Raw genomic sequence first — 20,150 nt, 5'->3', positions numbered from 1 at the left:
CGGCATCGCTGTGTTTTCTGCTGTTAATGACCTTAAATGATCAGTTGTGCACTGAGATGCAAAGCTAAAAGACACAAAGCCTAACTACCACTTTCCATTAGATGTCACTGGTAATAACATCAGTGTTTCAAAGAGCCGTGAGCACACATAACCCCTGCACTTGTCACTTGCAACATGCTATAAAAATATATAAAAAAATAAAAGTGCTGGTAAGAACTGCTGCTATTGTATCACAGGAAGGCTTTGAATGTGAAGTGATAAAAATGCAAGATATGAACTGGAAATAAAGGCTATGAAAATATTGCTTAGTTTACCCTTTAATAAAAAATTCAGAGGGGATGCGAACATTGCAGCTGGTGCCCTGTGCGGTGGGAAAATCACTTGAACTATCGACTTCACTTCAGACAATGCTGCACTTTCTACAACACAAGGTAATGACATCATTCATGTCACGGTTACGGGAACAAAGACTCCTGTTACACTTTCTCCTTCCTTAACATGAGTAGTCTAAATTGAACTCCAGTATTAGGTAGGAAAATGCCTTTAAACAAGCTGTAATTTGTTTTCAGACACAAGTTCACGTCATGCCTACACAACATGTCTACTAGTTCACATATATATAGCACACATCACAAAGGGTAGTAAGAGACAGGGACTTGAAAAATTAGTTTTTCTTTCTTTTATTTTTCTTTTTTTCTTTATTGTAATTTAACTCTATCAGTTCTCTGTAGTTTTTGGCATTGTTGAAATCTAATACCCTTATACTATTCACACATTTTCAGTTGTTTCTGTGTAATTGAAGAAAAATAATGCATGAAACATACTAACAACTGTGGCTATGAATCTAAGAAACAGCAATGCTTACATTCAACTGCAGAGTACAAACCTGCCTTTTGTTATGTTCTTAGAGACACCAACCATTCTCTCCTATGACAGCATGGCTGTTCTCAGGTATTTTGCAACCACCCACATGTGTCTGTTTTCCCACTCACCTGTTCCTGCAGTGATGGGAAAAACGCATGCTGTATCTTATTTACTGTTTTCAGTTACAGTGAGCTGGTTGGTCCTGAAGATATGAGAACTCTGACTTTAGAAGTATTATTTTCCTGAAATGCATACTGCAGTGAAACAGACACATGCATTTTTACTGCTTATTTCCATGCACTGAGCTGAGGGCTGTATACGTCACAGAGCAGTACAGCTAACAGCTACAAGGCAAATTCAAGGGCTGTGAGTTTTTTTTTTTGAGGCACAACAGCAGATGGCTTGTTATCTTGACTAAAATAACCATAGTAACATAATTGAAACACTGCCCCAGGAATGCCAACTGCTCTGTACAGTACATGCTGTTTATTACTGTGTTTTAAAAAGAGATGTCACCGAATTTTCTGCAGGAGCTCATTCATTACCTGTATAAATTACAAGTTAATTATGAATGCTATGTAAAATAACTACTTTTACTTTTCTTAGTGGCAGTGTGGACAGTATTAAACACATACTGCATTAGGTTCCATTGGTTGTGCAAAGTGTTTTAGAGACACCTGGTGTTGTAAAGGGGAAGTTTACAATGTGATTTCCCAGGGACAGTTTTGTACTAAACAAAATATACCATTTAGGGATCATCTATCATACTGTTTGAGATAAAATATTTATACATTTTTATAAGCTCTTCTATGACTTATTACAGATTCAGGTCAACATTCTGTACAAAAGTTTTCCATTCTTTTCAGGTTTAATCTGAACCAAGAACCAGGATACAGTCACACGCTTCATTGAACTTCAAGCCTACATAAGCTGTGTTTATCTCAAATGAAATTTAAACAGAAATGATCTTTTACGGTTTGTTTTCGGATTTACTTCTCTAGGACCTCTCAAGATAGCTTTGTTCTAGGAGAATAGATACAGTAACAACAAAGGAAATCAAAAGTAGAGAAGTAAAGGTTTAGCACATCCATGACTGAACAACCTATTGGTGTTATTTGAAAGAAAAAAAAAAAAAAAGGTGATGTGAGACAGGAGAGCAAAACTAAGTCGCCTTCAGTGACTACAAATCACTTTGTGATTAAGGAAGATAAACTCAGATGGGTTAAACACATACGTCCAAATGTCAAAATATGATTTTGCAACAATCTACAAGAAGGAAACCAAGTTTCTTAGCCTTCAAACAAGTTGCCCATATATTGCTCCTGATTTTTCCTTTTTGGAGTCAGTTGCTCTTAATTGTCATGGGCTGCCGTGAGAACCGGGACAGCAGGACCCAAGTCCGGAGTCGTTCATTTGGATTCAGGGGATCAGGCAAGTTCTCGGTGTCGGGGAAAGGCGAATGGTCGGTCGATCAGCTGTCGGGGTCAGAGCAGGGATCCATGGGCGAGGTCAGGAGGCGAAGCGAAGAGTCGGTCGATCGGCGTTGAAACGAAGATCCATGGACGTGGTCAGGAAACAAGGCAAAGGGACGAAAACCAGAGGCAGAGAACTGAGGACAAGAGTTGAATGTGCACTGGACATCACAAAGGAGGGCAGTTGTCTCTCATGAGATTCCACAAAGTTATGGGAGCTGAGGAGGGTCTTTTAAAGGGTGAGCAGTTAATCAGGTGTTGGAGTAGAGTCAGGTGCTGTCGGTTGAGTTGTGGGCATGGACGTGACACTAATAAATTGATGGAACTGGTAAGACAGTGGCACTGTCAGCTTGAATCCAACCAGTGACACAGTTCATCTAATGCCAGCTCACAACTCGGGTATATTTATGTAAATAAATTTTGTTTAAGATTTTAATATTGAGTTCGATTACACACATAGCATTTATAAGTGTGCAGCTGAGAGATTGTAGGCATTTTACCCTCTCCCACATGTTCTTAAAATAATCTTGATTGTTATTCTGTTAGTCTGCAGCCAAAGTGCATTTTTCATCCCTCTAACAGGAAATGGGTGCAGTAACAGTTTTGCCCTTCGCAATAGCTGGATATTGGCAAAGGCACTTACACAGAATCACTGTGTCTGCTATTTTGTGTCCTGTATTTGGCAAAAAAAAGATTCACTGAAGTAATTGAAATATTTGTTCTGAGATCTCCAAGAATGACCCCAGAAGCTTCCCACCAACATGACTGATTTCATAACTGAAACCATCTATCTTATGAATTTCTAAAGGGCTTTTATGTTGATTAAGGGGCATCTGTTGCTCAGGACAGCAGCATACTGTTCTGAATTAATGAAAAACTTCTGCTGCAAGCTGGCCCAAGTCATAATGTAAAAGCAGACCTATATAAGATCACAGCGTTCTTGGACAACAGGAAGTCAAACATCCTTATGTGAACCAATGAAGCTCTGTTGATTTTTGTCCTTATGAACGTCAAATATCAGAAATCCAGTGATAGCCCTGTAGAAACTTCTGCAGAGTATTTGGGTTTGCCCGTGTGTTAGTTTTGCTAACTGTAGGACAGTGGTGTTCCTTACTGGTCAGCAATGAACATTATTAAGGAAAGTTAAGTTAACTAAAGGTGGAAAAAGAACTGTTTAGAGGAAAATAACTATAAATGATAAAATATAGTTGGGATAGTTAAAGGTAACAGATAAAGAGACTGAAGGGAAAGGATGTTCAATGCAGGTGAATAACAGTCTGGAATGAAAAGCTACAAATGTTACAAATACAGTGACGAATGAGCGGGCTGAAAAAAGGGCAGAACAGCGGGTAGCACTGGTGCATTGCAGCACGTGGATTATGTGATCATGGATAGGTTTGGTCCAAACTAATGTTCTTGCAATGGTCACATGGGTTTCCTCCCATAGTCAAAAGACATATGTCTCAGGATGGTCAGTGACATTAAATTGCCCTTAGTGGGTGACTGTCTCTGTGGATGCTCTGCACTGGACTGGAGTCCTAGCCTCGTGCCATATGCTTACATGATAGGCTCCTTACTGCCACGACCCCGCATAGAGAAGGTGGTTATCACTAGTGAGTGACCTGTCTGAAGGAAAGACGTTCACAAATAATCAGAATAGAATTCCTGTTAACTAATGATGAAAAATAAAGGATTCAAAGATGTTCATTTCAGGTGACAACAAGTTTGGCTGAGGATAGATAAGGTTTGAGGTGGAAATCAGACTGCTGAAAAGGAAACATATCAATTATGATCAGACAGATCGACGATTATAACAATTAGGAGAAGATGGGCTTGAACCACTGTGTGAAGTTATTCAAGTTACAAATTCCACTACTTCCCTCATAATGTGGTTAAATTGTCCAAAAAGTTTCAAAGCACCTTATTACTGTGTGATGGATATATGACTTCTTGGGTTTTTCAGAGAAGATGAGTGTGATCATTCAACCCAAGACTTCATCACTCTGACAGACAGACAAAATTGTAGCAGTGAGTTGATGCAATGTGAAAAGTCATCACATCCCAAAATTCCTTTTCTGAGTTACATTCAATCAATCAATGTATTTCACTTTTTTTTGCATTGCTAGTAACTTTCAGTTGCATATTTCTTCCCAAGGTCTATTCCTAATGGCACCCTATACTCCAACTTTAGTGCATATATATACATATATATATATATATATATATATATATATATATATATATATAGATTATATATGTATTCCTGTTCTGTTCATCTTTAGTCATATGTTTTTTCCCACCCTACTGCTTGATTCCGTCAGTATTGCCAGGTTCCACAACCTATTATCTCCTACAACCCTAAAACCTGATAATGTTTCTTGCTATTCATAGACAAATAAAAGTTTTATGTATCAACAGTTTTATTAACCTGTGATGGCTCAGGGATTTAATTCACTAGATAAGTAACTGATGACACACACACATTTTCTGAACCGCTTGTCCCATACGGGGTCGCGGGGAACCAGAGCCTAACCCGGCAACTCAGGGCGTAAGGCTGGAGGGAGAGGGGACACACCCAGGACGGGACGCCAGTCCGTCGCAAGGCACCCCAAGCAGGATTCAAACCCCAGACCCACCAGAGAGCAGGACCTGGTCCAACCCACTGCGCCACCCCGCCCCCTTAACTGATGACAGAAAAACCAATTAATATGTTTCTATTTGTATAAAGTGCTTTTTTCAGGACAGAGCACAGTGTTCTCTGTCCTGCACCTTTTCAAACAAAAGTTTCAGAAAGTAATAAAACATGAGTATGGGGCATCAAGAGTAGGGTCTTTCTCAGTTACTGCACAATTTCTTAACTTTATCTGAAATTAAAAGCCAAAACAGTGTCTGTGAAAATTCAGTAAGTTTCTTGAATGAGTTCACACACACACACACAGAGTCTGAATCGCTTGTCCCATTCAGGGTCACGGGGAACCGGAGCCTAACCCGGCACCACAGGGCGTAAGGCTGGAGGGGGAGGGGACACACCCAGGACAGGACACCAGTCTGTCACAAGGCACCCCAAGCAGGACTCAAACTCCAGACTCACCGGAGAGCAGGACCCAGGGCAACCCACTGCACCACTGCACCACCACCACACCCTCCTGAATGAGTTCAGGATCTATGCAAAAACTATTTGCACTGAAGTCTCAGCGGGTATGGATTTTCACATCCTGTATTACGCTGAAGAACATCTTATTATACATCATATTACGCTAAATAACATCTATGCCTTCTTTTTCCCTTCTCAGTGAAATTTTTGCAGAAATCTGGCAGCTGTACTTTTCCCAGAGTTGCTCATCTGAAGCAAAGGATCCCCTTCTGTGTTCATCTACCCTTACTTACAAAGGCTCTACAAAGGGAGATGGGGTGGGTGTGAGGGTGGTTGAAGGGGAAGTTCCCTCCTGAAATGAATGAGAGGCTCAAACAGTATTATGGTCATGGCACAAAGCCCCACCTTCGGTTCCATACAGAACACTGTGCTTTGGAACAGACTTTCTTGTATCTTGTTTCTTGATAGACAAGTCCTCTCCTTCTCTCGGTTCAGTGGGAGTTCTTGCCGCAGCTCTTCCACTAGTTTTTGTACAGTGGTGGGGTTCGTACCGGTGGTGGATACGTCCTTTGTGATTTCCAACAAGCTCCCAGTCAGAAGGTTGTCTTTCCTTCAAATTTGATGATGCAGATCATCAGTGTGAAGGACTGATGGGCAAGCAGTCACTCAAGGTCAAAGGGAGGCAGGCAGACACTCTCGGCCGGCAGTCCTTATCAGCAACCGAGCAGGACAGGTGAACGAAAGGAGGGAAGCGTAAAAGGGCTGACACGGTGGTGGAGCAGAGAAGCCAGGAATATCGGGTGGAGAGACCTGTGCTAGATGAACAGAGTTTGGAGGAGCTGAGACAGAGACCCTCAGATCAAGCCACACTGAGAAACTGCTTAAGGTAAGAGTTGGGTGGCAGCAATTACACATCACTGCACTACAGGACACAAAACTATGTGATTTAAGGCTGAAGTAAATGACGTTATCTGCATATATTTCAGGAATGCTGCACTTTAAAACTTTCCTGGAAAGTCTTAGTTGGGGAACAGCTGGTAGTGTAGCAGGTCACAGTTACTGCATTTGGAGCCCAGGTTTGATCCCAACCTCTGGGTATAGTGCCCCTGAGAAAGGTACTTACCCTAAATTGCTCAGTGAATGGGTAAATGATTGCAATCTTGTACCTGCAGTAATTGTAACTTTAACATCCATCAGTGTGGATGAGACTCAGTGGTATCACCGGTCATCATCATGCAGTGTTGGAAAACAGTTTCAGAAGTGCAGCAGCCATAGTGATGGATGAGTTATCCACAGATAAAAGCTCTGCCTGCAAACCTGGAATTCACCAGACCTCTTTAACTGTATTTATATTAATGTAACATATATCTGGGTATATTCTAGAGCCAAAAGATCTTGCCCATGGACTAAAAACTGTATGTAAACTGTAAAAGATACTCATGAAATACATAGGAAACTGGAGTCCTGCCTGACACTGTTGTACAGCTCTGTTCATACTGCTGAAAAACATTTCAGCTGTATTGCTGTTTTTTCTATTTCACCACATCTAATTATGCTTAAAATTCAATGAAGGCAGAACATTTTCAATGAGTGTGGTAATTGAAAAAGAGGCTGAATAAATAAATCGCTGCACTTCTTATTTTTTTATGTTTTTCCACAGCATGAGAGCCAAGCCAAATTTGGAGTCATCTTAGCTTCTTATGTTTCTGCCAGATTTTCAGCTCCTGTGGTGATGGGGGAACATGATTCTCGAGTTCCAAATTATGTCATTCATGTTTTACAGATAGCACATTTCAAAAAGCCATAGTAATGCACATTTGTTTTTACATTATTTATTCTCCCTTTGATGCAGCGGATCCTGTTGCAGTTAAACTGCTTTAGCTTTTCAAATTTCTAAGATCTACCAGACTCAACCACTGATACCTGCATAGTGAAGTTTCGGTTTCTGACTTATGTAGCTACTTAATGTGACGTTACTCTTAGTAGTCAGTCATCTATCTTATTTCTCTGTATGTAATTTTTGTCTTCAGATTCACAAAGCTCAGAATGACTAGAAAAACTTACCAGGAACCTGAATTCCAAGGTTGCAGACAGTACATAAATAAACATATACAGTGCACTCATGTGCATATAAGATAATTCTTTGTTCTAACTCTTCGTAAAAAGTCGGTCAGAATACTGCGAATAACCCCAGAAAGAAAAAATGAATTTACAAGTTTTTATGCCCATTGATAAGCTGGAATCTCAATATCTCATATTCTTTATTGTATTCTGCCTTTTTTTTTTAATTTTTTTTTTTTAACCAATTTCTGTAAATCATTTCTATGTGTTGTCTCAGATCACAATTTGAGCCTTACCACAAACACACAGAAACAACACAGTTAATATCCGCACTCGCTTTCCTCTGTGTTTCTTGTGTGTTCTTTATCCTTCGCCTCACACTAATTTCTCTTTGTCCTCTCTCCATTACTCCCCCTCAGACGCTCAGAGCCAAGACTGAGGCGAAGTATGGTCAGCTGCTTTCCCGTCATGTCCTGGCTGCCTGCATCCCCATCCGAGACTACGCCCCAGGGGACCTTATCGCTGGCATCAGCGTGGGCGCGCTGAGCAAATCGGATCTTATACATTCCCTGCAGTGGAGGACAAGAAAAACTGTGTAAAATGACTAATCATTGGCAATGTACTACAGATACAGCCATTACCTACACAATTTGGCAAAAGACTCAAACACACAGTAAATCGCATCATAATCGGGGATACCAGTGTTCATACTAGGACAGTTAAAATATTAATTTGGAGTCTGCAAGTGATTATAGGTTTCTTATGATCAGAAGGATAGAATTTGTCTACAGATTTTTTCTGCCTAATAGTGCTCATCTGCAGCATTCCTGTTTTTAGGATGACAGAATTCAGCTGCAATATTTTCCTCTTCTTGCACGGATGGCATATGCAGCGCTAGCTTCTGCACCTCCTGAGTTTGGTCTCTACACATCCTTCCACCCTGTGCTGGTCTGCTTCATCTTTGGTACATCTCTATAGGTGAGCAGGCATGGAAATCAGGTTCTATAGCGATTTAGCTATATACTGTCCTTTTGTATAAATCAGCTAAAGCTTCCTATGATACTGTCAGATCATAGAAATTATGTAAATTGAACACCTATTTTATTCCCTAATTAGAGCATTTGCCATTCCTGCTGCTCCTCTACCTGTTGAGCATTGAAAAACACTTGAATTAAGTGCCCAGTCATAGCATTGAGCTCCAGAGTGTAATCCAGTGTGCCAACATTGTCAGCTGCCATTGTATGTGTACGTCTACACATCTGTACACATTTTTCTGCTCTGATATTTTCAGGAACGTTTGCGGTGATCAGCATCATGGTAGGCAGTGTCGCTGAGCGCATGGCCCCGGACAGGGGAGCCACCAATGGGCAGGGGAGGTAGAGGTCATTGCCCAGAAGGCCTTCAAGGTTAAGGTGGCTGTCACCACAACAGTCCTGGGAGGGATTCTCCAGGTGTGTCCAACATTGCCTCTGCACACAGCAGTCATGGCCAGCCATCCCACTTATCCCAGTTTGCTCCTTACTCTACAAGCTAATTCTTTCATCTGAGTCTATTGAAAAATGCACTGTCTAGTTGTAATTAAATTTTTATAAGCTGATGATTTTTAATGTGTCCGTAAATTTGTGTGTGAATACATACAGCTGAATAGAAATGGCCCTTCATTTATTTCTCCATAAGACTGACCTTCTACAGCTTGCATGTAAAATGTCAAAAATCACATGGCATGAGCCAAAGGTGAGGCATCTGGGAATCTCTGAATGCAAATCACTGGATGACTTACAGATTCTCCCCTCAGGTTCTCCTGGTCCTGGTGTGCTTTGGCTTTGTGGCGACATACTTGTCAGAGCCTCTTGTCCTGGGCTATACCGCGGGTGCCTCTGTGCATGTTGTTGTATCACAAGTCAAGTACATCTTTGGTGTCGCCACGCTGCTTTGCCGGTGTCTTCTCCCTGGTTTAAATCAGTAGCACACCGCTGTTAATCCAGTCACTCTCAAAGTTTTTCTGTCTCCTCCCACAATCCCTCTCTTTGGCAAAACTTGCATACGTGTGTCACATCTCCATTGTTCCTAAAACTGACAAGCCCAGCTCCTCCTATTCATGCTGAATTCTGCTTTTTTTGCACATCCAAACACATCTGATTCACATCTTCTTTGGCTTTCTACACCTCCATATCCTCCTTTCCTCAGATGCTGGTTGACATCTGCGCTCTGCTGCCCAAGACCAATGTTTCCATCCTGGTGGTTGCTTTTGTTTCTCTTGTGGCTCTCATTGCAGTCAAAGAGCTCAACTCTGCCTACAGCCACAAGCTGCTCCTGCCCAGTTCCCATTGAGCTTATAGCAGTATGCCTGTGTTTGTACCGTACGTTCCTCCTGTCTATTGCTCTTCATGTCTCTCAGCACTTGGCATTCTTCAGGAAAACATATTGCAACATTCACAGTCAGAGGAAAGACTGGGGTTATGTGTTCATTATCAAAACTTTGAGTTTTTATTTATGGAGGGGCGCGGTGGTGCAGCGGGTTTGGCCGAGTCCTACTCTCTGGCAGGCCTGGGGTTTGAGTCCTGCTTGGAGTGCCTTGCGATGGACTGGCGTCCTATCCTGGGTGTGTCCCCGCCCCCTCCACTCTTGTGCCCTGTGTTGCCGGGTTAGGCTTCGTCTTGCTGTGACCCTGCTTGGGACAGGCGGCTTCAGCCATTGTGTGTGTGTGTGTGTGTGTGTGTGTGTGTGTGTGTGTGTGTGTGTGTGAGTTTTTATCTGGTACTGTTGACATTCCTACATGTTCTAATACAGCGGTCAAACTGAAAGCATTACCTGGGTCAGAAGACTGTCTTGTTTTTTTTGGGCTTTCTTTCATATGTGTGAAGTTTCAGGCACCTTAGCGAATCACAGCCTCTTGCTTTAAACAGAAACCCACGCCATGTGTGAAAAGCAGAGGTGTCTACTTGCTCTCTCATCCTCACTCACACACAAATACACACCCACACACTGTTACATGAATGTGTGTACGAGCATCTCCACAGAGACACTAATATCCAACAGGCCTGCACTCAGCTAGGATTTCGCAGCTCAGTCTGATGATCCCTTCAGCCACCATTATACAGATTCTTTTCATATCACTGCAGTTATATGGATTCACACCAACATATCTTTCTTTTCCTTACTCATGTAACTGTGTCCCAGGTTCGAGGAAACAAGCTCTTTCAAAATAAACACTCAGCACAGCATTAGTGACCTGGCAAGGGAGTATTTTACTGTGTACCAGTAAACTTCATGCCATCTTTTTCAAGACATTAGGATTACACATGTACGAAAAAGCCCCAAAGCTGGTAATCAGTTGATTGTGTTTACCATACAGACTATGGTCACAACACTGATTTCATTCTACACTGATCTGGCCAGGCACTATGGTGTTGATATTATGGGAGACATTCCAAGCGGGTGAGTGTGTGCAGCTTTGGCTGTTAAGAACTGCTTGTACTTTATACTCAAGGATACACTTATTGGTTGGCTCCCAGTTGATCTGGAAGTACTGTAAAATACCTGGGTACAACCTGGGATGTCCCATTCAGAACCAGTTGGCCTTCCTTACTTGTACTGTGATTCCTCATTGTGTCCTAAGAATATGCTTCAGTTCTTTTTTCTCTTTCACCTTTTCTATCCGCTATCACCTTCTCATTCAGTATATTCATGCAGGTAATAGCAGAATGCCTTGTGAGCTATGCCATAAACATCTCTCTGGGCAAGATCTTTGCCATCAAATTTATCTACAAGGTGGGCAGTAGCCAGGTAGGCACATCTCTAACTTTTTGCAGCTGGGCCCGTTAACTTGGCTAATATGTGTTTGTATTTTCTTTCTCTACTTTTCAAGGGTATCCGAGTGCTGTCTCTCTTTACATTTATCTTTCAGTTATGACTTCACGGCTGACTGGTGTGTTCTTGGTTATCAGAAATGCTGTAAGAATGCATTGATGTTGTTAGCAGACTGTGTGATGATCAGAGAGACCCTGACTAGTGTGATGGCTTCTTTCCAACTCTTTGCTTTTCTAACTTATTCTCACCTGGGGTATTTAAATTTACATTGAATTTACATTGTGTTTATTAATTTTGAAGTTGGTCTGAGAGAATTCTGGGAGGGTGCACCACAATATACTGTATACGTTTACATTCATTCATTTAATAGACAATTGAGGGGCCAGAGACAATAAGTCCTGTTTCTGAGTTCCAACCCTTAAGACATAGATGAGTCATTAGGATGATACAGGCAGTTACACTGTAGAAATCTGTATGAGGACTATACTGTCTCAATAGTGAGTAAGTGGGGTAGATCTGTGCCCATCGCTGCCAGCATGTGAGGTAACATAAAATCTTGATGATTTGTCATCAATGACAAAAGAAATTGTCTTTAAAAGGTTGATGAACAACTTTTGAGTGAACAACCCTCAACCAATACAACACCTAGGACTAAATACCAGTCACCTCCAGGAACCACTCCACCTCTGCTATTCCATCTCATATACAAACTCAAAGTGAAGTACCCGCGCGATCTTGCACATTACATTGCACAGTTGCACACCATATTGCACTACATCTTATGCCGCACAAATATTTATAATTAGATATTTATACATTTTGGTCTTACATAGTGGTAGCGCAGTGGTGCAGTGGGTTGGACTGGGTCTTGCTCTCCAGTGGTTCTGGGGTTCGAGTCCTGCTTGGGGTGCCTTGCGACAGACTGGTGTCCCGTCCTGGGTGTGTCCCCTCCCCCTCTGGCCTTATGCCCTGTGTTGCTGGGGTAGGCTCCGGCATCCTACAACCCTGTATGGGACAAGTGGTTCAGAAAGTGTGTGTGTGGTCTTACATATGCATAAATATATTGTATATATTTTTTTCTGTAGATTTTAGTACCTGTTATTTGTCTTTCTGGGGGGTGCGGTGGCGCAATGGGTTGGACCAGGTTCTCCTCTCTGGTGGGTCTGGGGTTCGAGTCCCGCTTGGGGTGCCTTGCGGCGGACTGGCGTCCCGTCCTGGGTGTGTCCCCTCCCCCGCCGGCCTTACGCCCTGAGTTGCCGGGTAGGCTCCGGTTCCCCGTGACCCCATATGGGACAAGCGGTTCAGAAAGTGTGTGTATTTGTCTTTCTAGATTGTCATGTCGGACAGCTGTATAAAGCATTTCACTGCACGTCGTACTGTGTATGGTTGTGTATGTGACAAATAGAATTTGATTTGATTTTACATTTTTCATTATGTGGTCTCCTGTTTAATGACTAAAATCAGGATTCAGCGTGAACCTTATCCTCCATTCTCCACCTCTCTACTCTCTGTCGAGTTGCAGAGCTTGTTGTCCTCAAGCCATATAAAGTAATTTGAACAAGTGCAGGCTAGAATAAGTTCTTCCTTACTATATATGTAATAGTCCTGATCTAGTAAAGCACACACACACACTGGCTGAAACCGCCTGTCCCAAGCAGGGTCGCGTCGAACCAGAGCCTTAACACAGGGCACAAGGATGGAGGGGACACACCCAAGGTGGGATGCCAGGCTGCCTCAAGACACCCCAAGCAGGACTCGAACCCCAGATCCACCACACAGCGGGACCCAGCCAAGCCTGCTGCACCACCACACCACCCCGCCCCCTGCTGGTAAAGTAATGTATGTAAAATGAACAGTATACAACTTGAACATATAGACTGACAACTTCTCCATAGTTAGTCACGCTAAATATAACATTAAAACAGTATCTGACAAACCTAGTCCTGGAAAGCTGCTGGATCTGCTGTTTTTTTCAAGAGCTCTTCCTAGATTGAGGTTTTGACTTAATATACCTAATTCTTTAAATGTGCTTAACCAAATAATTTTTCCATCTCATCACACAGAATTAGTGTTAATGAAGGAAAAACTATATTGATGGGGGAAAACTGAATATTTCTGATGACATCTGAATTTAGAAGTTAACACTTTCGGCACTTAAAATGCATAAGAATGCTAATTATTTCAATTAACAGCAACTTTTTTTGATAAAACCTAAACTAAAATAAATACTAATGAATTTGTTCACAATTTCACTCCTATTAGTGACCATTTTCAGAAATTCACAAGAACAATCGAATTTAATGATTCAATTCGTTGTACACACGTCTGGTCACAGGTCATTGAGTAAACTGTGGTTTAGGAGGACTACAGAGTTGTACACACAGTCATGGCCTTACCTGATATGATATGTTAGAGTCAAAGCACTTGTCATAACAGAATCAGTTTTGATTAAAACAATAATGCTTCATTTTTTATATCTAAGATCAAACCCATGTTGCATTCAATTGCACCTTTTAACAGACTGAAACAGTCTTGTAATTGTACATTTATGTCTTATCTCATGAAATTGGGCATGGAGTAAACAAGCTCAAAAAGATTTTTGACCAGTCTTTGTATAACAGTTTACTCTGATTAAGAAACATGAGTAGACAGCGTCTCTAAAAGGTTTAACACTGAATTTTTAATGGATGGAACTGTTCCATTTGGAGGAGACTGGACTTCAGTGCACTCTGAGCAGCACTTATCACACCAAGAGGAATGCCATTAGCACATGTAAAATGCCTGTGGAGGGTATGTTTGCACACCGAATTGTTTGGACGTATGTCTACCTAAGGTAAATACAGCAGGATTTACAGTCCTGTAAACTTCGTTGATATGATTTGCTGTCTGGAGTTTTTTGCTTTGATGCCAGATAGTGCCGAGCTCCTGCTTCCTACGTAACGTGCAACCCTTCTTGTGCCCTTTCCGAGGGACCCTAACCTTTCACCCCTTTGACCTCTTGCAGGAGCTGTTAGCCCTGGGCCTCAGTAATGGGGTGGGGGGCCTTTTCTGGTGCTACTTTGTCTTGTCCTCCATGTCTCGCAGCCCGATTCAAGAGAAGGGGAAGAGGGGATGGACACAGGTGAGACTGGCGGCACATGCACACGCAACCTCCTATGAACACACTAACAAACACAGCTACCCAAGAAAAGTGCAACACATGAAGACTGTTTCTACAGATCCACACACAGCCACCTGAGACCACATTTACATACATACGCAGCTGCCCACGAAAACAACCATATGCATAGAAACAGCTCTCATTACACACACAGCCAGCAACCCATGAGCACAATCATACACGGAGAGATTACATTTATCTATAAATGCACAGCTGCCCATTCACACAACCAGACATATGGTGTAGATGTGTGCTTTTTAATGATCTGCTGTGATCGTTACATGCGTTTGTGCACATCGTCAGGTGGCTGGGGCCATTTTTGCCTCACTGTGTTGATCACAGTGCTGAAACTGGGACCACTGTTTGAGAAGCTCCCTAAGGTACAGTATGTCTCTCCTTTCATCCAAGGGACATGATTATAGCTCAGTGCCTAAAATAACTGAACGACAGCTTCCGACTGAGGTCGTCTGTGTGTATTTGTGTATTTGTATGCCCCGGGCGGTCCTCTCCACCACTGCGTTTTTCAACCTAAAAGGTATATTCAAGCAGTGTGAGGAAATTCCAGTGCTGTGGAAGAGCAGCAAAGTTGATCTGGTACAAATGTGCATTACTACAAACCACTAAACTCATTAATACAAACACAAGATTACACATTCAGGAAGCGAGCAGTTCTTCTGGAAGGCAATTTTGCCTTTTTCTCTGTGCTGCAGTGTATTTTAGTGCAGTGGGTCTCAGTTCAGGTCCTGTTTGCCCCCTCGGTATGCTGCTTTTTGTTACAATTGAGCACTTAATGAATGAGCCTTGTTTTACATGTTCATTGAAGGAATGATACAATTTAAATAATACAAAACTGAAAGAATACGCATGAATAATTTAAATGATGATGACTGATGCGGTGGTCTCAACTGCAATCTATCAGTGACTTTATACGCAATTCGAAGTGACTTGCAGCTGTGACAATGTATCACTGATTTCAATGCAATCTTAGCGCTACATTCATTATTCTGTTTAAATTTTCAGAAATCATCTAATACCAGCCGTACATTTCATTAATATAAATGCATCTGCAGTTTTTTCCTCATCCATAATTTGAACTGTGCAATTTGTTCAGTGAGCAATTCAAAGACCACTGAGCTTTAAATAAAACACAAGTTTTTCAATGGACCAAGAGTGAGAGCTGCCGGTTTTGGCTGTGGTGTGCTGACCCATGCTGGGCCTTGCTGTCGTGGTTTGTCCCCTGGCCTCATTTCTGCCGTCCACTTGGCCTCCAGCTGGTGTGGCTGGTCACCCGGATCTCCAGGCTGTTGTTTAACCTGGACCTGAGCCTGGCTGCCTCCCTGGCCTTTGCCTTACTAACTGTTATCTTCAAAAGTCAGCAGTGAGAGCCCTCCTTCAGCCTGTCTGACTGTTTAGTGTATTATTATTATTATTATTACTTTGGCTGACACTTTTTTTGTTCGACTTGCAGCTGTACCCAATTATGCAGCTTGACATTTTTGCTAGAGCAGTTCAGGTGTAGTAAAGTACCTTGTTCCGGGATACTGTGGAAGGGTCATTCTAGTTTATAAGTCAGTCTCCTAATCCGCTATGCTACTGGACAAGTGGAAATATTTTTAGCCATCAGGTGCTGTCAGGAGATCTGTTGCTCACTAACGCACTGACTGTTCTGTCTCCTGTTTCAATTCTGTTTTCCCTTCCATGTTAAAGCAATTTTTTTATTTTTCCTGTCTCACTCCATCTTTCCCCTTTCCATCTGTCCTCACTCTCTCTTTTTCTCTGTTCTCTTCCCCTCTCATTTCACTCTCAGGCCCATGTACTCATCCCTTGGGCAGGCACACAACACCGATATTTACTTGGACACAGAGGTATGCAAACAGGCAAGAAACAAGAAGAACCAGCACAACTGAAGAGGATTGTACATGGAAGTTGGTGGAATCAAACCTTTGTGGAGCATGCTGTGAGATGGACTGAAAAAGAATGAATAAAGGAAAGAGTGTATGAAAGAGAGGGGGCGCAGTGGCTCAGCGGGTTTGACCAGGGCCTGGTCTCCGGTGGGTGTAGGGTTCAAGACCTGCTTGGTGTGCCTTGTGATGGACTGGCGCCCTGTCCTGGGTGTGTCCCCTCTCCCTCCAGCCTTATGCCCTGTATTCCCAGGTTAGGCTCTGGCTCACCACAACCCTGCCCAGGACAAGAAGTTTCAGACAGGTGTGTGTGTGTGAATGAGGGCAAAGGAAGGCGGAGCTATGCTTGTTCTCACAATGATGTTATTCTTACCTATAAGCAAAAGAAGTGCCAGGTGTCACTATCTCCATTCATCCACTGCGCTGTATTTTGCTAATGCTGAGCTTTACCTGGAGACCCTTCTGGAAAAGGTCATTGAGCAGCTCACAGTGCTTTCTGTGGCTCTCAGTGCATTTGTTGAACCCAGCTTTAAATAAGATGGTCAAGTAACGTCTGCACAGTGGTCCTTGTGAGAATGAAGCCTTGGCCGGCAACACAGGCTGCATGCCCAAAGGGGGAGGGGACACACCCAGGACGGGGCATCAGTCCGTCGCAAGGCATCCCAAGCAGGGCTCCAGCACCAGACTCGCCACACAGCGGGCACCGTCTGAACCCACCGTGCTGATGATAATAATGCCACACTAAAAGCAGTTACTGACCCCCGCCTGCTCCATCCACACACATAGCAGGATTGATGTTGAGAAGATGCTGACCCATAAAAAGAAGCAGGCAGCAAAGCTAAACCACCAGAAGAAAAGAAAGCAAGTAAGAAGGCCAAGAGCTGGGCATGCCATTAAAATTCTATACATTATCCATGAACATCCTCACTAACCAACATAACATACGTAGTAGTGCACAGTAACGGTGCACATCTTTGTGTTACAGTCATAAGTGCTGAATATGGCAGTTTTGAACTTGTTCTAACAGCAAAGAATGAAAAGTATAAAGTGAAGTAATGGATAAATCAGCTGTATTGCTTCTTAAAGTCACCTTCTTAAAGTAACCTTTCTGATCTTCTTTTCATTGCTAAGAGAGGAGTCCTGAAAGCACACATGGATAGTTGTAGTGTGGTGTTCAAGGTGGAGAGCGAGATGGGATCACATCGGGAATGTGGCAGAACAATCTCCATGTCAGTGGATGCATACATGAATAGCATGCAAGAGCGGAGAAGCGCTGCTCCTACTGAAGAGGGGGCCCTCCGTGGCCACGTAAACTGGGCCGGCGCTGATTTAACCAAGCTGGAAGAGGACACTGTGAGCTCCTCAGTCTCTAACAACAGATGCTGCTAGTAGGGAATGGATTCATGAGTCTTTGGGTCCAAACTCTTTGAGCACCCACTGCGTGATCCTGGATATCTCCGCCGCCTGCTTCATGGCCGCAGTCAAGGCTCTGAATGCATCAAGATGTATCAAGACTCTGAAAAACGTGAGTAGAAGATGCAGTTGGAGAGGTGGAGGGGAGGGAGAGGAAGGGGGCAGTGATGAAGCATCTGCAGTGCCCATACCCACATAACTGTGCTGCTAAATGTTTAATATGTACTTATTTCACAATAACAGCTTTGCGCCGCAGGAGCTGGCCTTGACTTTGTACGGTGCATTCCAACCTTCTTCCTCTCTTGGCTACCTGGGAGATACTCCATGACTTTGGAGGGATAGACGTTGACATGTACACAGCTGACTGTCAGCGTGAGTGCATTTTAAAGTACTTTAAGTGAAATCAATACAACACGGCAGCATTCCCCTGGCTATAAATAAATGGCTGAATTATATCCGGCTGGAGAAATGGTCAATACATTGAATGGCACTTGAAGAGTATAGTACTCTTCAAATGCTCTTGATGCACAACATTAACAAACTCAGCTTGACTTGGACAAACTATACACATATTTGGGCCAATTTGACTATTATAAGAAGAATCAGCTCCAAAGCAAACAAAAAGTAAATATTTATTTCAGTTTTAAATAGCAATGTGCTGACAGCAGCCTGTGTGTGTTTTCTGGTCAGTGTGATCAGATGCTGTGTGGTCTCTCAGTGTGTAACGCCTCCCATGTGCCCCTGTCCTCAGCCTGCGTGGTGGAACAGTTGGAGCTAGGAGACTTCTTCTCCTCTTCCCTGCAAAGTGACACCTGTTTGCCACTGTCCATGACGCTGTACTCCACTGCCCCCCACAACGTGGCCAACCATCCATGCCTGGCTATGAGCGTATGCTGGTTAGTACTGTACTTCAATGCTGCTCCCCAACACATACATAGCACACATGTACACAAACGCACACAGACTGAAAACGTTGCACACCAAAACACACATCACAGGCACAGCTACAAATATATTTCTCAGTCGTGAAAACGGAAAGGGCAGCCACAAGTACTATAAATATACAATAAAAGTATCCTTGAAAAAGCAGCATTCAATTAACTATTCATTATTCTAACTAACTATGAAACTGTTATAAGATTAATAAATAAAACACACACGCATGGTCGCGGACACACCCTTTATTTGAAAGAACTGTAAACTTGCTGTCAATGGCCATTTCAAATCCAGTGTGCCGACTGCGGCGTCACGAAACTCATTGCTGGACAGTGCTTGCAGTACTAAGCTGTGACGCGGAACATTAGCACAGTATTCTTCATCGCTGACACTCCATCGTGCCTCCTTGCCTTCTACCGCCACAGAAAATGTGCCCAGCCTCCCTCCACCCCACCCACTACCTTTGTGTTTCTATGGTGATGAGGATTGCAGTTACTGTGGCAACAGGTTTTTTCCACCACTGAAGTAGGCAGGCACTTGTTCCCTCCATCCTGTGTATGTGTGTACACGGATACAAAAGAGGGGAATGATGGAAAGTAGGTAAGTAAACATCTGCATAGCTGCACATATATACAACTGATGGGTACGAGGTTGATGGCTGTGCAGTGCTGAGACTCCTTAAAGTAGCAAAGAGTCCTTATCTCATGTCTCAATATAAAATGTGGGACATTTTTAATGTTATCATATATTTTATTTTCAAATTTTCACAGGCAAATTTTTATAAAGTAACTTCTTGATATTTATTTCTTAAGTAAACAAATGAAATAAAAAAGTAATTATTGTGAAGAAGTGAACTTCTCCAGGTACAGGTAGTGAATATAGATATCGTATTAATGAGAATAGTTTTGTACCTTTAAGCTTCACACTCAAATTGTAATTATGTGCTCACTAGAAGAAGATGCATGGAGACTGATACTTTTTGTACTTGTTTTATAAACTCATTTAATGCTGAGGTAATGTATTAAAATAGACAAGATGAACACGATGAGCAGTTTCCATCTCTGTCTTTATTGCTTTTTGCTTGGCTTGGTGTCACCACATACTGCTTACCCCCTCCTCCAGGCATCCTTCACAATGTGGATATACAGCACATTAAACCCTTCTGGAATATTAACACTGATTCACAAACCCACAGAATACTAACACTTAGATTAACACACGTAGAGCGACAGAGAGCTGACGGAGAGTGGTCATCTGGCTGAGCAGGTGCAGAGCAGGTCGGAGTCGGGGTCGTTTATTTGTCATTTGTACAGTTGTACTGGGTACACTAGGTACTGAAATGCTTGTGACGAGGCTCATATAGACGTGAATAGACATGAACAAACACATATTTGGACCAGGATGTGCTGATGATAAGTAAACACAAATATCAAGTGTAA

At 42.6% G+C, this 20,150-nt stretch overlaps 1 pseudogene; it reads left to right on the top strand.

Moving 5' to 3' along the window:
• Positions 1 to 6,054: 6,054 nt before the first annotated feature.
• On the top strand, positions 6,055 to 18,713 carry LOC108925589 (solute carrier family 26 member 6-like; annotated as a pseudogene).
• The last annotated feature ends 1,437 nt before the right edge of the window (positions 18,714 to 20,150 follow it).

Source organism: Scleropages formosus, chromosome 2 (genome assembly GCF_900964775.1).
Source record: "Scleropages formosus chromosome 2, fSclFor1.1, whole genome shotgun sequence".
Taxonomy (NCBI): Eukaryota; Metazoa; Chordata; class Actinopteri; order Osteoglossiformes; family Osteoglossidae; genus Scleropages; species Scleropages formosus.
This window is presented reverse-complemented; position numbering and strand designations above follow the sequence as displayed.